Source organism: Papaver somniferum, chromosome 11 (assembly GCF_003573695.1).
Source record: "Papaver somniferum cultivar HN1 chromosome 11, ASM357369v1, whole genome shotgun sequence".
Lineage (NCBI taxonomy): Eukaryota > Viridiplantae > Streptophyta > Magnoliopsida > Ranunculales > Papaveraceae > Papaver > Papaver somniferum.
Genome location: NC_039368.1, coordinates 72075738 through 72098908, shown reverse-complemented (window position 1 = coordinate 72098908; position 23171 = coordinate 72075738).

Here is a 23171-nt window from a genome sequence, read left to right as displayed (position 1 = left end):
CAATCAATCAATAAAAAGGATAAGAAAGTTCAAAGAAACTATGCTAGCAAAAATAGTTTCAAGTGCTATAAAAGTGTCAATGATACTCCTAAAGATCCTGACACAGAAGTTTGTGAGTTAACTAAAGCATGGATGGCTACTCTTAACTATTGGCCCGAGGATGAAATATATGAATGTTCTCTTAATCTCTTTGCTGACAATCACATTTTCCCTCCTAATAGTCATGACTATTCCGTGATAAATAATCATACCTCTCCTGAAGTGTTTCAATTGGAAAAGGAAACTCTGTTTAAAAGGATTGAAGATCTGGAATGTCAACGACCTTGTTCAAGACTGGAGGTTGTCAAACGCAATTGTGATTCTTATGAAATATGTCAAATGTCTTTGATTGAGTCTGTTAAACATAATCAGCAAACGTCTCCTTACCCTGTATCGTTCTCAAGTCACTCTGACAAAAAGGATGATATGGAAAATCACAAGAACTTTCCAAGCTCGTGCCTTGTGTGATGATCAGGATCATCTTAAAGATATTAGCACCAGAGATCGAAAGCAGTTCTCCTCTACTAAATGCTTGCAGAAGAGAAAAAACAAATCTTCTAGGAAACCTTCACTGCCTTCAAAAAGGATTTCCAAAGCATTGCATAGTTGGCAAAAAACAACAACCAAGGTGTTCAAAACTATGCTAAAAAGGGGAATGAATGATGTGCGTAACTATTCTTTCCTAAAAACAAAACAGAAACAAGGGACAACAAATACTTCATCCCCTCATAAGAAAGCTTCCAGTTATGCATTGGATTGGAACGATCACTTTCTGTAACTTTTATTACAGTGATTCCTGTCTATATCTCTTAAGACAAGAATCATATTTTTAAGAGGGTTGTGATGAATGTTTTGTACCTCTAGGGTTACTTCTGTTTGGTTTTAGAAATTGTTTTTGCTCATGAACAGCTCCTTCCTATAAGACGTCTTTTGGGGATAACCAAATTCTGTTAGGGTTTTGGTCAAGGGGCTTTGTTGGAAATTAATTCCTATATTTATTTATTTTAAGAGATGAAGATTACTCCTCAGTATGAACATTTCATTTATCTCTTCTATCATGTCCTCTTCAAGTCTTTCTAGCAAAGAAAGTGATGTTTGGATTGTTCTTTTTTCCCTCTAAGAAGATTCGCTTTGATTCTTCTGACAATGAGATGTCCTCTGACAAACGAGATTCCACCCCAGATGGAACTCCTCTGTCTCTCTTTTTGAAAATCTCTCTTTAATCATGAATCTCATCTTGGAACAAATCTGTGCCCTGAAAAGTGATCTCGAAGCTTCTTCCAAGAGACTTGAAGAAAAGATGGATAATCTTGAATCAAGGATTGATTTGATCGAAGATGAGCTTGAGGAATATAGGGAATATGAGAAGAGTATCCAAAGTAAGTGAAACGATTTATAGGAGTTTTGTTTGCCTAGTAAATCTTCTATTTTGCTTGTTTTATTTAGAAGAATAACTAGAGTTTGGAATAGCCATTATTGTAATTACACATAGCTATGTACAACGTTTTCATCTTCATGTTTTTAGGTTTATTTGTTTAAATACTAAAATTGTTTGGAAGATGATTTTTGCATTATTAATCTTTATGGTTTTATATATTGCAACATTGTTATGGGATATGTGTGTTTACGTCCGTGAACTTGATTGTCCCATACTTTGTCAAAAGTAAAGTCGTTCATGAGTTGATATGCATGTATTGATAAAAGAATGAATTGAATTTTGACAAATACAAAAGTTAAGCCTATTATGTCAATTTTTGATGGAAGACAGGTTAAAATCTTTTGTGTTCAAGGATCATGTCTATTGAATGTCATTGTGCAAATGGTGATGGAAAATAGAATGAATCCTTGCTTATTCCAAGGTAGAAGGTCGATCTCCGATCCACAATTTTTGTGTACATACTGTGTTGTTCCATAAGTTGTCTTATGTTGAGGTCTATCGACTGAGTCACTGTTTTGACATAGTTTTTGTTCCATGAGATACTTTGTGTCGAGCATGACCAATTAAATTGATTAATTTTGTGATTAGTTTAGTTGTGTATTTCGAGTAGATTAATTACGGGTTTTCTTGTGATTAATCTAATTGAGTGTTTTTAAGTCTCCATAAGTTTACTTATGTTGAGCCTGTTTGATTAAATTAATCATGGGTTCTCTTATAGTTAATTTAATTGAATATTTTGGATTCAAATTCATTTTCGTACGTGATTTTTTATGTCCAAAGAAATCCTTCTTTTCTTTTTGAAATTAAGGTCGCTCTTGTTGTTCTTTCGGGAATGACATTTTATGGAGGAGAGTTCTTAATTGAACTTGTGCTTAATTTCCAAATCTTTGTGGGGAGTGCGGCCGTGGAATATTATAGAGGTTATTTTGTATTTTTATAGACTCCTTGATGAATGCATTTAGATCCGTCTTTATGATTTCATCTAAATAAGATGATATATGCTTTCTTTTGGTCATGAAATGTCTCTTTCGGAAATTTCATTAGGATCTCGTTCTTGTACCTTTGCCAATTTTATTGACAAAAAGAGGGAGAATTAATATGTAGTTCACACTACAAATACATATGGTTTTCGGATCATTATGTAAGGGGGAGTGGTTTACATGAGAGATGGAGTATTGACTAAGGGGGAGTGACATATCACCATAGTATTGTTGTTAAAGTTGTGATACAATTGAACTTTGACGCTGTGTAATGATACTATGACACTGTATAACAATGATTGAGAACTCTTGTTTTCTCGTTGTTATAGCTACGGATTTTCAACAACGATGATGCTAAACTTACAACCTTTGGGATCATTGGAGTACTTTGAAGTGACGAAGATTTCGAGTAATGTTGAAGATTAGGCATGTGGAATAGGAGCTACAAAAGTTTATTTATATATTTTTTTGTATTCCATATGTATTGATAGTTTTGTCACTAAACTTGACAAAGGGGGAGATTGTTAGAGCATTGCTCGGTCAAACTCGCATGCGTTGCTATCTCAAACATGTTTGTCAATGTTAGTGATCAAAACTATAAGTCTTAATTTCTAGTCTACTATAGCTAAGGTCTCGGACTAGGATAGAAAGTGTAGTTGAGCTCAAGAACTCCATGGCAATCATCATACAAGACGAAGGACTACTCAAGGAACTGGTGGATCTTCATCGACTAAAAGGTATATGGAGACTTGAACTTATCTATCACTCAAAAGTCTATTTATCTCTTATCTTGAAACAAAAGTCGTTTTTCTATATAGACTTAGATTATACACATTTGGTATTTCGAGCCGAGTTTATCTCGCCTATCTATTTCTCGAAATATGTGTTGGTAAGCTTTCGCTTTAGCCAAGTTCATCTTTACCTAGTGACGAAAGTCATGTTATGTTTCAATCACTTTGAAGATTGCTCTGACGAAAAATGGTTTGTGAATAACAACTATATAACGTCTTATAAGAATGTTTCAATGATTGAAATGAGAGTTTAGATTATATAACCATTGGAGGATATAAGAATTGTTGTGGAAACACGTATATGTATAAGTCCTTATTCCTTGAACCGAAGTTTGCGAACTTTGTTGATCAAGTGAACCGGAGTAGTGCGTGAGCTAAGTCCGCGAACCCAGTCCACGAAATGGCGAAGTTCTCAAACCCGAGAATTTCTGCTGGAGTTTGTGAACTCCATTCGGGAACTTAAGTCCGCGAACCCAGTCCGCGAACTTGAGTAGGTTATATCTAAAAAATGATGTTTGTGAACTTATTCATATTAACTAAGGAATGCAATTGCAAACCGTGGATATATAGTTCATGAACTGATTCAAGTGAATCAAATCGTTTTGCTTCAATTGTGTCTTGTGTAGTACATGAGATTTCCTTGCAATTGAACAACTTTCTAACTATTTCATTTGAGTCATTTGAACTAGTTATGGTGAAGAATAATATGGTTGATATGAAAGTGACCATTTGGTTAACTATTGTTGAACCAACTAATGTACAAGTTTGGGTACGGTTACACAAGCCTAGAAACGTGCATTTCATTTGTGTATAATAAGCTAAGTTTTCGATCTAACGGTTGATAAATATTAGCTTGAATCTAATCAGGTTTTCATCTAACGGTGAATATTGAATGCTTTGTTACCAAGCTAACATTGATTGCAAACCCTGATTTGAAGACTATATAAGGGAGAACTCTAGCAACTGGGAAACCTAATTCCCACACATTCTGTGTGATACTAGTTGTGCTAATCTAGATTCGATCCTCCTTTAACCTTTGTTTTCTTCTTCTAAACCAGGTTAACGACTTAAAGACTTCATTGGGATTGTGAAGCCAGACCGATACTACTTTATCGTAGTTGTGTGATCTGATCTTGCTGTTTATATCATACGAGTACAATTGTAATAATTGGCTTGAGATTTCTATCTTTGATAGGCAAGATAAAAAGTAATCACAAACATCTTCGTCTCATCGTTAGTGATTCCACATTATCTTTTTTCGCTGCGTCGATTAAGACTATTGTGAGGTGATTGATAATACTAGGCTGTTCTTCGGGAATATAAGTCTGGATTATCAATTGGTTCCTGGTCACCTTGATTTATCAAAAGACAGAAAACAAAACTCGTAGGTATTTTCGTGGGAGACGGATTTATCCATTACCATAGACTTTTCTGTGTGATACATATTTGTTTATTATAGTCTTCGACTTTGGGTCGTAGCAACTCTTAGTTGTGGGTGAGATTAGCTAAGGGAATCAAGTACGTAGTATCCTGCTGGGATTTGAGACGTAGGGGAATAATTGTACCTTGGATCAGTGTGAGATTGGTTGGGGTTCAACTACAGTCCAGACCGAAATTAGTTTGGAGTAGGCTAGTGTCTGTAGAGGCTTAATACAATGTGTGTTCAATTTAGACTAGGTCTCGGGGTTTTTCTGCATTTGCGGTTTCCTCATTAACAAATTTCTGGTGTCTGTGTTATTTATTTTCCGCATTATATTTTTTTATATAATTGAAATATCACAGGTTGTGCGTTGTTCAATCAATTAGAATATCCGACCTTTTGGTTGTTGATTTAAATTGATTGGCACTTGGATATTGGTCGTTGATCATCCAAGTTATCTCTCTAGTATTTGATAAAGACTCGCAGATTTCTATTTGCTTGAGTATATATCAAATCGATAGATTGAGATATAAACTTTTTGATATACTTTTTATCTAGATTGAGTCTGACTGTCTAGTTGATTCTCTAGAAAGTATATTGGAGTTTTTCCATTTGCTAAGCGAAATATTGGGTGTGGTTGTTAGACCCCCGTTTTTTCAATTAACGTTCCGCAAACTTTTGTCAATCGATCGGGCTCCATTGGCTTTCCCCACAACCTTTTTTCAGCCGATCGAACGTCATTAATGTTATGCAACCTTTTGTCAGTCGATAGGGTGCCATTGGATTTCCCGCAACCTTTTGTCAGTCGATCGGACGTCATTAACGTTCCACAACCTTTTGTCAGTCGATCGGGCGCCATTGGATTTCCCGCGACCTTTTTTCAGTCGATCGGACGTTATTAACGTTCCACAACCTTTTGTCAGTCGATCGGGCGCCATTGGCTTTCCCACGACCCCCCCCCCCCCTGTTTTTTTTAATCGACTCTAGAGAGAGATTACAGATTATATTTTTTCTTTGCCCGTTTTTCACCACCGCGTTTTTACATTTAGCTCATCGGCTTCCTTTGTTCTTAATGACGCGGGAACGGGTTTTGCTCGATCATTTGTCTTGATGCCTCAAGCCCTCCAGACTCGCGTTTTCTTTCAAATATGCTTCTTATCGCGAGACAATCTACTGTCGGATGTCCCATTATCCTATGATAATGGCAATACCTTGCAGCGTCCTTATTCATTTTGTTGGCATCCACCACCGTCGGCGGCAGTTGAACCTCGCCCTCGGCTACCCATTGGTTGAGGAGCCGAACAGTCTGTTCTCTTCCATATGGCAGTAAAGGAGGAGATGGTCTTGAATCCTTTCTAAACCATTTGTTTCTCCTTTGGATGAGGTCCCCCCCTTGTTGTCGGCTTCATTTTATCTCTTTGTTATTAGGCTTGTAGGGGACTATGGATGTGGTACTTACAGTATGACGCCAGTTAACGTCTGCGGATAACTCTTCCATGCAGTCATCAATTCTTTCAGCAGCTTCCTCTAGTTCGACGAAGGTTTGGAATCTGAAGTTGATCAAACTCCCTTTGAAGGACTGAATCATTCCCTGTACGCATATTTCTACAAGTGCTTCTTCACTAATGTCTTCATGGAAATCCAATGCCTTCCTTCGGAACCTTGCTATATATGTCCCTATTTCTTCACATGTCCTATGTCCGCTTATGCTCAGGTCTATGGACGTAACTTTCCGCTTGGCTGAATAGAATTTACCCATAAACATCGAGTACATAATGGGCCAAGAGTCTACGCTCTCTGCCTTTAGGTTATTGTACCAAGTAAAGGTTGAAAAAGCGGGGGTATTACAACCACACCCAATATTTCGCTTAGCAATATGTATTGACAAACTGTAATATACTTTCTAGAGAATTGATAGCTACATTTTTGTTTTGTCCTCAATGTCCGTATTGTTGGAACTCTATTTTTGTACTAATATTGTGTTTTTATGTATTTTTAGGAAATAAACATTTTTGGAAAATTCGGCTCGAAAAGTTGATTTTGGCACCCGGAGGACAAGTGTTATTCAGAATCTCGTTTTTGGATAAGGGGTAACCTAATTACTAAGGGGAACCTCAGGTCACCCCCAAGGAAGCTGCTATTCGCACCCCTACTCTGGATAGGGGGCTACCAGTTTCTTCCCCATTTGAATCGAATTTGGCGGGAAATTCTTTCACGTCTGCATGAATTTTGGATTCGAATTCTCAGGAAGTTTTAAAGAGATTCAACAATGTAAATCATTTGGGATGGACTTGGTAGAGCAAAACAGCGTTAGTTTAATCAATTGGATCAACTGAATTGGGCTGGATCGAGTGAAACAGAGCTCAACAGGGAACTGCAGTAAAGAAGAAATATTTCATCGAATATTTGATTCGATGCGTATTGCATGGGACAAGATTTTCTTCTTTACTCAACAAAATTCGTCCCTATCAAATCAGGATAAAAAAGGAAAGACAGCTTAGAAGACGCAAAGAAGAGAAAGAAAATATTCTCGTATCTGCCAGTTTTGAAGAGAAATTATATGGAGTTAACTCGAAAGATTTCAATGCCTGTCGAGTATAAAAAGGCATGTTGGGTCGATTAGGAAAGGGGTGTTGAGAGTTGGGAGTAGAGAGGAGAGCGCTGCAGAGGAAGAATCCACCATTTTTTTCTGTTGCTGCTTCTGCCATTGATGAAGATGAATAACACGAAGAACAGACAGCCAAAAACCGTCGTTCTTCAACAGTGACAACTACCAGCCCCTGTGGGTCGTAGTCAGCTACGCAGACAACAACAGTATTCTTTTATCGTTTTTTGTAACGGTGTTTGCAACAATTATAAACGTTGCAAACACCCGATTTTCATCATTTTCTCTTTATTTCATCACTATGAACCTTTTTTGAGCCATAAATAATTATTTTGAGAGCATTTTTACTATGATGAGTTAAACCCCAACACTGGGACGACGGAGGAGGCCGAGCTTCATACATGGGTAATTTAATTAATTCTTTTTAAGACTTTTGCATTAAAAATTAATTGAAATATGATTTGATTAAATTGGGTGTTATTTGATTAGATGGGTCATGCTTAGCTTAGGTGATTTGATGTTCCATGCTTAACATTTACAATCAATTTTTTGAGAATCTACTTTGGCAAAATAAGAGTCCATATAACTTATGTTTTGAGCGATTATTGTCGAGAATAATTCATTGAGCCCTATTTTATGAAGATTGGCCGAATCATTAGTCCCAGTACCTCTCACCATTGTTAATATTTTATTGTATATATTTATCTTCTTCATTAAGTCTAAAAAATTATCCTTCACAAATCCGAGAGTTTGAACCTTCATTACTATAACCCACAAAAAATATTAATCAAGAATCAACTAGACAGTCAGACTCAATCTAGAGAAAAGTATATCAAAGAGTTTATATCTCAATCTCTCGATTTGATCTATACTCAAACAAATAGAAATCTGCGAGTCTTTATCAAAGAGAGATAACTTGGATGCTACCAAAGACCAATATCCAAGTGTCAATCAATTTAAATCAACAACCCAAAAGGTCAGATATTCTAATTGATTGAACAACGCACAACCTGTGTTATTTCAATTATATAAAAAAATATAATGCGGAATAGAAATAACACAGACACCAGAATTTTGTTAAGAGGAAACCGCAAATGCAGAAAAACCCCGGGACCTAGTCCAGATTGAACACACACTGTATTAAGCCGATACAGACACTAGCCTACTACAAACTAACTTCATTCTGGACTGTAGTTGAACCCCAATCAATCTCACACTGATCCAAGGTACAGTTATGCTCCTTACGTCTCTGATCCCAGCAGGATACAACGCACTTGATTCCCTTAGCTGATCTCACCCACAACTAAGAGTTGCTTCTACCCAAAATCGAAGACTTTAATAAATAAATATGTATCACACAGAAAAGTCTATTGTAATAGATAAATCCGTCTCCCACGAATATACCTATGAGTTTTTTTCCGTATTTTGATAAAATCAAGGTGAACAGGAACCAATCGATAACCCAGACTTATATTCCCGAAGAACAGCCTAGAATTATCAATCACCTCACAATAAACTTAATCGACCAGCGAAACAAGTTATTGTGGAATCACAAACGATGAGACGAAGATGTTTGTGATTACTTTTTATCTTGCCTATCGGAGATAGAAATCTCAAGCCAATTATTTCAATTGTACTTGTACAATAGAAACAGCAAGATCAGATCACACAACTACAAGAAAGTAGTATCAGTCTGGACTCACAATCCCAATGAAGTCTTTAAGTCGTTAACCCGGTTTGAGAAAAGAAAACCAGAGGTTAAAGGAGAATCGACTCTAGCTATAACTAGTAACACACGTAATGTGTGGGGATTAGGTTTCCCAATTGCCAGAGTTCTCCCTTATATAGTCTTTCAAATCAGGGTTTGCAATCAATGTTAGCTTAGTAACAAAGCATTCAATATTCACCATTAGATGAAAACCTGATTAGATTCAAGATAATATTTATCAACCGTTAGATCGAAAACATATCTTGTTATACACACATGAAATGCACGTTTATAGGCTCGTGTAACCATACCCAAACTTGTACATTAGTTGGTTCAACAATAGTCAACCAAATAGTTATCCATATGATCACTTTCATATCAACCATATTCTTCTTCACCATAACTAGTTCAAATGACTCAACTGAACTAGTTAGAGAGTTGTTCAATTGCTTAGATCTTATGTAACTTCACAAGAAACAATCAAAGAAAAACGATTTGATTCACTCGAATCGGTTCGTGAAATTTACAGCCACGGTTTGCAAAAGCATTCCTTAATCAATATAAAGATGAGTTCAAGAAAAATCATTTTTAGACATAACCTATTCAAGTTCGCGGACTGGGTTTGCGGACTTAAGTTGTCGAAAGGAGTTCACAAACTCCAGCAGAAATTCTCGGGTTTGAGAACTTCGCCAGTTCGCGGACTGAGCTTGCTGAGTGAGTTTTCAAACTCCAACAGATATTCTCGGATGAGAACTTCCGCCAGTTCGCGGACTGATTTTTCGGACTGAGTTCGCAAACTGTGCAAACAATTACGGTTCTCTTGATCAACAAAGTTCACAAACTTTGGTTCAAGGAATAAGACTTATACATATATGTGTTTCCACAACAATGCTTGTATCCATCAATGGTTATGTAGTCTAAACTTTTATTTCAATCATTGAAACATTCTCATAGGACGTTATATAGTTGTTATTCACAAACCATTTTTCATCAGAGAAATTCTCAAAGTGATTGAAACATATCATGATTTTCGTCACTAGGTAAAGATGAACTTGGTTAAAGCGAAATCTTACCGACACATATTTCGAGAAATAGATATGTGAAATAAACTAGGCTCGAAATATCAAATGTGTATAATCTAAGTCTATATAGTAAAACGACTTTTGTCTCAAGATAGGATATAGAGTAGATATACTTTTGAGTGATAGATAAGTTCAAGTCTCCGCATACCTTTTAATTGATGAAGAACCACTGGTTCCTTGAGTAGTCCGTCGTCTTATATGATGATCGCCATGGAGTTCTTGAGCTCAACTAGACTTTCTATCCTAGTCCGAGACCTTAAGCTATAGTAGACTAGAAATCAAGAATTTATAGTTTTGATCACTAACATTGACAAACATGCTTGAGATAGCAACGCATGCGAGTTCGACCGAGCAATGCTCTAACAATCTCCCCCTTTGTCAATTTTAGTAACAAAACTATTAATACATATGGAATACAAAAATGATAAATACATTTTTGAAGCTCCTATTTCCACATGCCTAATATTCAACATTACTCGAAATCTTTGTCACTTCCAAGTACTCCAATGATCCCAAAGGTTGTAAATTTAGCATCATCGTTGTTGAAAATCCGTAGCTATAACAATGAGAAAACAGAGTTCTTGATCATTGTTATATAGTGACATGGTATCATTACACAGTATCAAAGTTCAATTGTATCACAACTTTGACAACAATACTATGGTGATATGTATCACTCCCCCTTAGTCAATACTCCATCTCACATGGAAACCACTCCCCCTTACATAATGATCTGAAAACCATATGTATTTGTAGTGTGAACTACATATTAATTCTCCCCCCTTTTGTCAATAAAATTGGCAAAGGTACAAGACAGAGATCCTAATGAAATTTCCGAAAGAGACATTTCATGACTAAAAGAAATTATATATCAACTTGTTCTTTAGATGCAATCATAAAGCCGAAGCTAAATGCATTCATCAAGGAGTTTAAAGATACAAGATAACCCCTATAATATTCCACATCCGCACTCCCCACAAAGATATGGCAATTAAGCACAAGTTCGAAAGAACTCTCCCCCATAAAATGTCATTTCCGAAAGAACAACAAGAGAGACCTTAATTTCGAGAGAAAAGAAGGATTTCTTTGGACATAACAAATCACATACAAGTATGAATTTTAATCCAAAGTACTCAATTAAATTAACCACAAGAGAACCCATGGTTTATTTAATCGGAATACACAATCAAACTAATCACAAAAGTAATCAATTTAATTGTTCATGCTCGACATAAGAAAACTTATGGAGACTCAAAATTACTCAATTAGATTAGTCACAAGAGAACTCATAATTAATCTAATCGGAATACACAACCAAATTAATCCACAAAAATTAATCAATTTAATTGTTATGCTCGACATAAGAGAATATATGGAGCAATAACTAAGTTAATCATAAGAAATAATCAACTCAGTCAATAATGCTCAACATAAGAAAACTTACGGAGCCTCACAGTAATATATAATAGATTATGGATCAAGGAAGATCAATACTGCGGAATACACAAGGATTCATTCTATTTTCCATCACTATTTGCATAACGACATACAATAGACATAATCCTTGCAAATTAAAGATTTTAACCTATCTTCCATCAATAATTGACATAATAGGCTTAACTTTTGTATTTGTCAAAAGTCTATTCATTCTTTTATCAATACATCCATATCGGCATATGAAAGACTTTACTTTTGACAAGGTATGGGACAATGAAGTTCACGGACGTAAACACACATACCCCATAACAATATTGCAATATATAAAACCATAAAGATTAATACTGCAAAAATAATCATCTTCCAAACAATTTTTAGAATTTAAACAAATAAACCTAAAAACATGAAGATGAAAACGTTGGACATAGTTATGTGTAAACACAATAATGGCTATTCCAAACTCTAGTAATCCTTCTCAAGAACAAGAATAAATTCTCATAAGAAGTTTCCTAGGCACCAAGACAAACTCGTAATGAACATATAAGATGATTTGTCCTTAGAGGGTAGAATCAATCTTTTTCGCCCGGAATTACACCAAGAGTAGCTACCAAAGGCGTATAAAAAGATTTTTTTAACAAAGAAGAATGTACAAAGTCATTAACGACCATGAACCATAGTCACAAAAAAAGATTATGAACATTCAAGAATCTCATAGTAATGCATGCTACTGCCCATTCTTGAAATTTCTTCTTTGTGATTCCCCAACAACATTCTTGTAAAAGCTACAAATGATCTTTGAAGATTAGTACTCCAAGAATCCAAGTGCCCAAGTCCAAGAGAAGTGGAACAAGTGCAACGAAATAGAGCAAAATACTCAAAAACAAGAGACAGGACAAATACCATTCTTAACTCATCTAAATTCAGAAATTCTCATCTTCGATTTGAATAGAATTCAAAGAGGAAGAGAGTGCAAAAAGAATGAGGTAATTCCGAGTTCGGACGAAAAAGTTACGGCCAAAAAAAGTTTACCGAATATCGACGTCTACAACCCAGTATGCATACCTGGTATTTGTATCATGAAGTCTGAACATCCCGAACTACTATTTTCAAACCTAAACTTTTAAGAACCTTAAACACAGATCAAGTTAGATAGAAATGAATAATAAGCAGGGTACATGGATCATTATAAGTACTATAAGCAAATAAAAACATAAATCTTGCTCAGATTTATAGACGTACCTTTTTAGAAGAATCCAGTCGAATTTTACATCCTTACCAAACATAATCTGTGTGCCCTAATTCTCGTGCTTCTCTCACCGTATACATAATAGGGCATTCCTTGGTGAGCATGCACTTACAACACAATCAAGTTGTGTTGGGGTGAACAATGTCTTGCTCACTGTTAGAGCATTGCTCGGTCGAACTCGCATGCGTTGCTATCTCAAGCATGTTTGTCAATGTTAGTGATCAAAACTACAAATCTTGATTTCTAGTCTACTATAGCTAAGTCTCGGACTAGGATAGAAAGTATAGTTGAGATCAAGAACTTCATGGCGATTCATCATACAAGTAGAAGAACTAATCAAGGAACCAGTAGATCTTCATCAACTAAAAGGTATGCGGAGACTTGAACTTATCTATCACTCAAAAGTCTATCTACTCTATCTCCTACTCTTTGAGACAAGAAGTCGTATGCTATATATATATAGATTTGGATTATACACATTTGGTATTTCGAGCCGAGTATACCTCGCCTATCTATATCTCAAAATATGTGTTGGAGCTTTTCGCTTCGATCAAGTTTATCTTTACCATGTGACGAAAGTCATGATAGTTTTCAATCATCTTGAAAATTGCTTTGACGAGAAATGGTGTAACAACTATATAACATCCGCTAAGAATGTTTCAATTATTGAATTGAGAGTTTAGATTACATAACCAATGGTGGACATAAGCATTGTTGTGGAAACACATTTATGTATAAGTCATATTCCTTGAACCAAAGTTTGCGAACTTTTTTGATCAAGAGAACCGGAAGAATGGTGTGAGCCAAGTCCGCGAACTGCCGAAGTTCTCAAACCCGAGAATTTATACTGGAGTTGACAAACTACTTGCATGAAGCTAAGTCCGCGAACTCAGTCCGTGAACCCAGTCCGTGAACCGGCGAAGTTCTCATACCCGAGAATTTCTGCTGGAGTTTGTAAACTCTGCCCGGTAACTTAAGTCCGCGAACGTAGTCTGCGAACTTGAGAAGGTTATATATCTGAATATGATTTCTGAACTTAAACTTAAAAAGACTAAGGAATGCAGTTTGCAAATATTTCCTTGAAGTGAATTGAATCATCTTTGCTTCAATTGTGTCTTGTGTAGTACATAAGATTTCTTTGCAATTGAACAACTCTCTAACTAGTTCATTTGAAGTCATTTGAACTAGTTATGGTGAAGAAGAACATGGTTGATATGAAATGCTCATATGGCTAACCTTTTGGTTAACTATTGTTGAACCAACAAGTGCATACGTTTGGGTACGGTTAACAAACCTAGAAGTGTGCATTGTCAAGTGTGTGTAACAAGCTAAGTTTTCGATCTAACGGTTGAGAAATATTAGCTTGAATCTAAATTAGGTTTTCATCTAACGGTGAATATTGAATGCTTTGTTACCAAGCTAACACTGATTGCAAACCCTGATTTGAAATATTATATAAAGGAGACATCTAGCATTGTGCAAAATTAATCCCCACACCTTATGTGTGATACTAGTTTGCGTGATATAGTCGATTCTCCTTTAACCTTTGGTTTTCTTCTTCTAAAACCAGGTTAACGACTTAAAGACTTCATTGGGATTGTGAAGCCAGACCGATACTACTTTTATCGTAGTTCTGTGATCCGATCTTGCATCTTCTATCGTACGAGTACAATCAGATTGATTGTATTGAGATTGATATCTCCGATAGGCAAGATATAAAAAGTAATCACACTTCGTCTCATTGTTTGTGATTCTGCAACATCTTGTTTCGCTACCATACAATTAAGATTGTTGTGAGGTGATTGATAACTCTAGGCTGTTCTTCGGGAATATAAGACCGGATTATCAATTGGTTCCTGTTCACCTTGATTATTATCAAAAGACAGAACAAAACCTTTAGGATTTATATGTGGGAGACAGAATGATCCTTTGATAGACTTGTCAGTGTGAGACAGATTTGTTTATTGTTGAAGCCTAAGATTTTGGGTCGTAGCAACTCTTAGTTGTGGGTGAGATCAGCTAAGGGAATCAAGTGCGCAGTATCCTGCTGGGATCAGACGCGTAGGAGCATAACTGTACCTTGGATCAGTGGGAGATTGATTGGGGTTCAACTACAGTCCAGTCCGAAGTTAGCTTGGAGTAGGCTAGTGTCTGTAGCGTCTTAATACAGTGTGTGTTCAATCTGGACTAGGTCCCGGGGTTTTTCTGCGTTTGTGGTTTCCTCGTTAACAAAATTTCTGGTGTCTGTGTTATTTCATTTTCCGCATAATATTGTTTCATCTTTATAATTGAAATAATACAGGTTGTGCGTTAGATCATCAATTAGAGTAATCCAACCTTTGTTGTTGATTGATCCTTGGATATTGGTCTTTGGTACCATCCAAGTTATTCCTTGTATTTGATTAGAACTCGCAGTTCTTGCTTGAGTAAATCAAATCAAGAGAGAGATATAAACTCGTTAATATACTTTTAATTGATTGAGTCTTTTTGATTCTCTTAAAAGTATATTCGAGTTTGTCCATACAGATTGCTAAGCGAAATATTGGGTGGTTTTGTTAGACCCCCACTTTTTCACTCACCACAAGTGACCGTTGGATTATCATGAAAGAGATCGCTTTTATAACCTTTCACATCCAATTCCATTTTTCCCAAAAACTTGTTAAGTTCCAACATCATGTATAATTCCTTCTCCATAGTCATGGAATATTCTAGAAGATCATTCCTTTTCACACTCAAGGCATTATTGGATTTATTTGGTACCCACTTCTGAGTGCGTTTAGGAACAACCAGAACCTTCTTCCCATTACTCTCTTCAATATTTCTCGGAAGAAAATTGGATTGACAATTCTTTTGCAAGTTAGTCTTTTTCCAATTGGGAGAATCGGATCTTGTCTTAGTCTTTACGAAGTTATCCTTTTGATAACCATTACAATTGTGAAAAGACTTCGTATGACGTTTATAGGCAAAACTATGATTATCACAACACTGATTCCTTTGCCTAAAGGTTGGACATTTACAACCCGTAATATCGAGAGTGTTAGCCTTAACATATGATCCCGGTTTAATCACTTCTTTTGACACCCAAACAAGCATATCATGAAGTTTTGCGTTCCTTATACGAAAACGACATCTCCTTTCCAGGTGACCTTTGTTTCCACAATAATGACAAATATAAGGAACGTTCTTACCCGAATTCATGTGTGCTGATTTTGGAGGTTGATATACTTTGCTCTTTTGAACCTTAACTGCTGGTGAAGGTATTTCACTTTTTCCATCAGTGGAAACCTTTTGTCGAGAAGAATCACTAGCCTTGACAAATCTTACCTCTTTGCTAATATTTGGAGCATCTTTTCCCTTATAGCCCAATCCTCGTGTATCACGATGATTTTTACTTGCTCATAGGATAGTGGTTAATTTGCTTGAACTAGTATTGAACTTTTTCAAGTCATCTTCTAACATCTTGATTTTATCAAGAGCAGCAATTAAATCAGCCTCAAGGCGTTTTTCTCGAACGAGACAAGCACTTTTTCTGTCATCAAATCTAATTTGTTGAAAGTTACACTTTACTTCAATTCTGCAAGTTTCTCTTCCAACAAAAAGTACTTTTGATAAAGATTATCACATTCAAGTGACTTCATACGTAGGTTTTCCTCAGAATCCTTGAGGATCGATTCGTTAGAACGATTCGAAAAATAAACACCTGCGTAACATCTTCTCAATTTCTTGTTTTCTCGACAGAGAGGAGTCAGAAGAGGTGTGACATGAGAAGTTGTAATCTTCTTCATTTTTCACGAATCCAAAAACTTAACATACTATGATATTTCCTCATCAGCATCTCTATCAATATCTGAATCACCTTCATCAGAAAGTTCATCCAACTGTTCTTCTAGGAGTGTTTCCCAATCAACAGTTTTTACATCAATAGAATGTTTAAATATTGAGTTAGATGTGGCAGTTCTCTCAGGTGAATCAAATCTTTAAGAATCATCTGGTAATTTATGAACTGGTACGTTATTAGAGATAGACTCGTCCATATAGTCATATCGCTACAAACACAGACTTTTTAGGTCTTGAACGTGTTAGCCCGCTCTGATACCAATTGAAAAGCGAGGGTATAACAACCATGTTGAGATTTTTAATCGTTGTTGTAGTAATATAAGATTCGAACTCTAAGACTTGTGAAGATTAAATTTAAAGATTTAATGAAAATGATAAATAAAAGCGAGAGTTACTGGGACTAGGATTTCACCGAATTCATATCATCAAGTTCAATTATTTATTTTTCAACAATTCTAGCTCAATAAATAAAAAACACGGACTCTTATTTTTTCCAAGATAGATTCTCAAAATATTAGTTGTAAATCCTGAGTATGGGACATCAAAACATCTAAGAAAGCATGACCCATCAAATGAAATGACAACTAATTAATCAAAATGAAAATTTTATTTTAATTAGTGCAAAAGTCATATAGAGAATAAAATAATTTTACCCATGTATGAAATTCGGCTTCCTCCGCCGTCCCAGTGTTGGGGTTTAGCTACTCATGATGTAGACACTCTCAAAATATTTTTTATATAGCTCAAATGGTGTTTACAATGAAGAAAAGGAGAAAAATAACATAAACCGCTAAACAGGCGTTACAAACTCTCCCAACTCTCGATGCCCATCTATGAATCCAGTAAACTCATTATATAGTCTCAGCAGCACCCAATATCTCTTGTTCAATGCGCAAATATTCTCTCTTTACTCTATTATTCTCCACGGGAATATTTTCCATTATTATCATGCAATTCTAAGTTGTTTGATTCATCCCAAAACCCCCATTAGACATCCGCAAATATTAAAAGAATATCCTACGTAACTTTCTACTATAACTCAGAGAATCAAATCACTTAAACCCGAAAATATCTTCTTTTGACTTCTCTGCCAAATCATGGAGATTTTATTCTCCTTCCCTTTTCTGTTACGTGTATATGAGCTGTTGAACTATCTTCAGGATAATAACAACTCAAAACAGAATATCTTCTTTCCATTTCCTTTCATATAACTCCTCCAATCAATGCAGAATATACTCCCACGACAAATCTTCTCCAAATCAGCATGTAATAACACAAATAATATCTTCACCTCTATTTTCTTCAAACCGAGAATATATCCTTCCTTTTACAAATCAAAGGCAATCACCGCTCCTCCCCTTATCCAATCCGGGAGTGTGAATAGCAATTAGGATGCCCCTTAGTAATTGGGTACCCCTTATCCAAAACTGAGAGTCCGAGTAACATGTGTCCTCCGGGGTACAAAAACCACTTTTCGAGCAACTTTCTCCATAAGAGATTATTTCATAAAAACACCTACAAACAATTTTATTAGTGATAAAATGAGTCCCAGCTAATGTATTTATGGTGAAAATGCTTCGCACTTTCGTGCTCATCAAATTCTCCCACACTTACATTTTGCTAGTCCTCGAGCAAAATAGAAAAATGACCCGCTACACAGCTGGTCATATAATAAGAGAGAAAGAGAGACCCGCTACACAGCTGGTCATATAATAAGAGAGAAAGAGAGACCCTCTACGGAGCTGGTCTTTTTTTTTTTTTTTAGACCCGCTACACAGCTGGTCATATAGTAAGATAAAGAGAAAGAGACCCGCTACACAGCTGGTCATATTTTTTTTTTTATATATATATATTTTTTTTAGACCCGCTACACAGCTGGTCATATAATGCAAGATAAAAGAAAAGACCTGCTACCTAGCTGATCATAACATGCAAGAAAAAGGAGCATACCCGCTACACAACTGGTCATGATGTGCAAGGAATTTCCTGAAAAAATAAAGTAAAAAGTAACCTCTCCCCCACACTTAAACATTACATTGTCTTCAATGTAATTGAGTCATCCAACGCAAATATTAAGATGGGAAATGCAAAAAGTAAACGAAAATATAAAAATAAAAATACATCTACTGGAATGTACAAAAAGGATCCCCATAAACTAACAACCTGAAAATTTGGGGATCAACCCAAAATACAACATTTACAAATGACAGCTTCACACTTATGTTATCACGATGCGGAGACACTGAAACTATCAAAAACAGAGACTTACCTCCAAGCCAAGTTTTTACAACACAAGGAAGTGTGGAAAGAACATAATATGGGGATATTATTGGGACTGGGAAATTTTCAATTGGCTCATGCACGATATCAGGAATAGGCAAGTCTTCTGGGTACTTAGATGCAAAGTAATCCAACAACACTTTAGAAGCACACAATTCTAACCCTAAATTAGGCAACTTTTGGAAGTCTATGAGTCTAGAAACAACCTCTAAGTTGGGTGAATTATCTTGTGGGATGGATTCATCTATGGAATTAGGAAAATCATCCACACAATTATCCACAGGGTCATCTATATGTTCTGTTTGGAACAGAGAGTCACTACAAGATTCATCATCATCATCATCATCATATAATCTTTGACATTCAATAACTCTCAATTTTTGTTCCAAACTAGGCGGTGTGTGTTTGTAATACTTCTCATATATTGTTAAAGGTGATTCTTCACTTACCACATGTGGAGTAGAAACTCCATACTGTTGCCTACGCTTATATTCAGCAAGTGTCATCTCAAATGAGGTTTCCTAATAATTTGACTTTCTACGCTTATATTCCGCCAGCGTCATCTTAGGTGACGTCTCCTCGGAAGAAGTCGTCATCCTCAAAAAGTCCCTGAAAAGAAATACAAAAAGAAACGCATAAAAAGGAAAAAAGAAAATCTAAAATGAAATGAAAATACTGTACAAAATAAAAATAAACCTAAAAATTAATCTAAAAACAAATCCCCGGCAACGTCGCCAAAATGTTGAGATTTTTAATCGTTGTTGTAGTAATATAAGATTCGAACTCTAAGACTTGTGAAGATTAAATTTAAAGATTTAATGAAAATGATAAATAAAAGCGAGAGTTACTGGGACTAGGATTTCACCGAATTCATATCATCAAGTTCAATTATTTATTTTTCAACAATTCTAGCTCAATAAATAAAAAACATGGACTCTTACTTTTGCCAAGATAGATTCTCAAAATATTAGTTGTAAATCCTGAGTATGGGACATCAAAACATCTAAGAAAGAATGACCCATCAAATGAAATGATAACTAATTAATCAAAATCAAAATTTTATTTTAATTAGTGCAAAAGTCATATAGAGAATAAAATAATTTTACCCATGTATGAAATTCGGCTTCCTCCGTCATCCCAGTGTTGGGGTTTAGCTACTCATGATGTAGACACTCTCAAAATATTTTTTATATAGCTCAAATGGTGTTTACAATGAAGAAAAGGAGACAAATAACATAAACCGCTAAACAGGCGTTACAAACTCTCCCAACTCTCGATGCCCATCTATGAATCCAGTAAACTCATTATATAGTCTCAGCAACACCCAATATCTCTTGTTCAATGCGCAAATATTATCTCTTTACTCCATTATTCTCCACGGGAATATTTTCCATTATTATCACGCGATTCTAAGTTGTTTGATTCATCCCAAAACCCCCCATTAGACATCCGCAAATATTAAAAGAATATCCTATGTAACTTCCTACTATAACTCAGAGAATCAAATCACTTAAACCCGAAAATATCTTCTTTTGACTTCTCTGCCAAATCATGGAGATTTTATTCTCCTTCCCATTTCTGTTACGTGTATATGAGCTGTTGAACTATCTTCAGGATAATAAAAAATCAAAACAGAATATCTTCTTTCCATTTCCTTCCATATAACTCCTCCAATCAATGCAGAATATACTCCCACGGCAAATCTTCTCCAAATCAGCATGTAATAACACAAACAATATCTTCACCTCTATTTTTTTCAAACCGAGAATATATCCTTCCTTTTACAAATCAAAGTCAATCACCGCTCCTCCCCTTATCCAATCCGGGAGTGGGAATAACAATTAGGATGCCCCTTAGTAATTGGGTACCCCTTATCCAAAACTGAGAGTCCGAATAACATGTGTCCTCCGGGGTACAAAAAACCACTTTTCAAGCAACTTTCTCCATAAGAGCTTATTTCATAAAAACACCTACAAACAAGTTTATTAGTGATAAAATGAGTCCCAGCTAATGTATTTATGGGTGAAAATGCTGCGCACTTTCGTGCTCATCAAACCACACCCAATATTTCGCTTAGAAATCTGTATGGAAAAACTCCAATATACTTTCTAGAGAATCAACTAGACAGTCAGACGCAATCTAGAGAAAATTATATCAAAGAGTTTATATCTCAATTTCTCGATTTGATCTATACTCAAACAAATAGAAATCTGCGAGTCTTTATCAAAGAGAGATAACTTGGATGCTACCAAAGACCAATATCCAAGTGTCAATCAATTTATATAAACAAACCAAAAGGTCGGATATTTAATTAATTGAACAACACACAACATGTGATATTTCAATTATATAACAAAACATAATGCGGAATAGAAATAACACAGACACCAGAATTTTGTTAAGAGGAAACCGCAAATGCAGAAAAACCCCAGGACCTAGTCCAGATTGAACACACACTTTATTAAGCCGCTACAGACACTAGCCTACTACAAACTAACTTCATTATGGACTTTAGTTGAACCCCAATCAATCTCACACTGATCCAAGGTACATTTATGCTCCTTACGTCTCTGATCCCAGCAGGATACTACGCACTTGATTCCCTTAGCTGATCTCACCCACAACTAAGAGTTGCTTCAACCCAAAATCTAAAACTTTAATAAACAAATCTGTATCACACAGAAAAGTCTATTATAATAGATAAATCCGTCTCCCAGGAATATACCTATGAGTTTTGTTCCGTCTTTTGATAAAATCAAGGAGAACAGGAACCAATTGATAACCCGGACTTACATTCCCGAAGAACAGCCTAGAATTATCAATCACCTCACAATAAACTTAATCGACTAGTGAAACAAGTTATTGCGGAATCACAAACGATGAGACGAATATGTTTGTGATTACTTTTTATCTTGCCTATCGGAGATAAAAATCTCAAGCCAATTATTTCAATTGTACTCGTACAATAGAAACAACAAGATCAGATCACACAACTACAAGAAAGTAGTATCTGTCTTGCTTCACAATCCCAATGAAGTCTTTAAGTCGTTAACCCTGTTTGAGAAAAGAAAACCAGAGGTTAAAGGAGAATCGACTCTAGCTACAACTAGTATCACACGTAAGGTGTGGGGATTAGGTTTCCCGGTTGCCGGAGTTCTCCCTTATATAATCTTTCAAATCAGGGTTTGCAATCAATGTTAGCTTAGTAACAAAGCATTCGATATTCACCATTAGATGAAAAACTGATTAGATTCAAGCTAATATTTATCAACCGTTAGATCGAAAACATAGCTTGTTATACACACATGAAATGCACGTTTCTAGGCTCGTGTAACCATACCCAAACTTGTAAATTATTTGGTTCAACAATAATTAACCAAATGGTTAGCCATATTATCACTTTCATATCAACCATATTTTTCTTCACCATAACTAGTTCAAATGACTCAAATGAACTAGTTAGAGAGTTGTTCAATTGCTTAGATCTTATGTAACTTCACAAGACACAATCGAAGCAAAAATGATTTGATTCACTCGAATCGGTTCATGAACTTTATAGCCACGGTTTGCAAAAGCATTCCTTAATCAATATAAAGATGAGTTTAAGAACAATCGTTTTTAGACATAACTTACTCAAGTTCGCGAACTGGGTTCGCGGACTTAAGTTCTCGGAAGGAGTTCACAAACTTCAGTAGAAATTCTCAGGTTTGAGAACTTTTCCAGTTCGCGGACTGATCTTGCTGAGTGAGTTTTCAAACTCCAGCAGATATTCTCGGATGAGAACTTCCGCCAGTTCGCGGACTGAGTTCGCAAACTGCGCAAACAATTCCGGTTATCTTGATCAACAAAGTTCGCAAACTTTGGTTCAAGGAATAGGACTTATACATATATATGTTTCCACAACAATGCTTATATCCATCAATGGTTATATAATCTAAACTCTCATTTCAATCATTGAAACATTCTCAGAAGACGTTGTTAGAGCATAGCTCGGTCGACCTCGCATGCGTTGCTATATCAAGCATGTTTGTCAATGTTAGTGATCAAAACTATGAGTCTTGATTTCTAGTCTATTATAGCTAAGTCTCGGACTAGGATAGAAAAGTGTAGTTGAGATCAAGGAATTCAAGGAGATTCATCATACAACGACGAAGATATACTCAAGGAACCGTGGAACTTCATCAACAAAAAGGTATGTGGAGACTTGAACTTCATCAACAAAAAGATAGAGTAGATAGAATTTTGAGTGATAGATAAGTTCAAGTCTCCACATACCTTTTAGTTGATGAAGATCCACCGGTTCCTTGA